General features: G+C 46.0%; 1 protein-coding gene across 1 annotated transcript in view; it reads right to left on the bottom strand.

Moving 5' to 3' along the window:
• The window catches only part of LOC107680919 (tRNA 2'-phosphotransferase 1-like), a 4,385-nt gene that overhangs the window by 744 nt on the left and 3,187 nt on the right, over positions 1–454 (bottom strand). The window lies entirely within an intron of this gene.

The raw sequence follows: 454 nt of genomic DNA, 5'->3' as shown, positions 1-454 counted from the left end.
TCAGCGACCAGCTCTGATCAGCTGCAGTCCTTCTTTTGGAAGGCCAACCAAATTAGTTTCACTTTCACAACGAAACACACAGCATCTCCACGACATGGCGGGGGCGGCAACAATACTACAGCGAGAATCAATTAAGTTACGCCTTCTTTCTTTACGTGAAAATTTGGGCGGTGTTATGCAAATCTTCCCACACAGTGACGTAGATATGTGGGGGTGTGTTTAAACGAGGCATTTTAGGAGGGCGTGGACGAGTCTTAACTTTTATAGTGCTCTGATTGGCCAGCTATCCAGTGCGTTGTGATTGGCCGAATACCTCAAGTGTGTGACGGAAATGCTACGCCCCTTAACATACTGTGATGCCGTGTTCCGGCGCGACGACACAAAAACAATAAAACCCATTACAAATGAGGCATTTGTTGCATCCAGTGGGGACATAATTACTGATTATAATGAC

The sequence above is a fragment of the Sinocyclocheilus anshuiensis genome, unplaced genomic scaffold (genome assembly GCF_001515605.1).
Source record: "Sinocyclocheilus anshuiensis isolate Anshui unplaced genomic scaffold, SAMN03320099.WGS_v1.1 scaffold1462, whole genome shotgun sequence".
Taxonomy (NCBI): Eukaryota; Metazoa; Chordata; class Actinopteri; order Cypriniformes; family Cyprinidae; genus Sinocyclocheilus; species Sinocyclocheilus anshuiensis.
The sequence above is the reverse complement of the archived record's forward strand: the minus strand, read 5'-3'. Positions and strand labels throughout refer to the sequence as shown.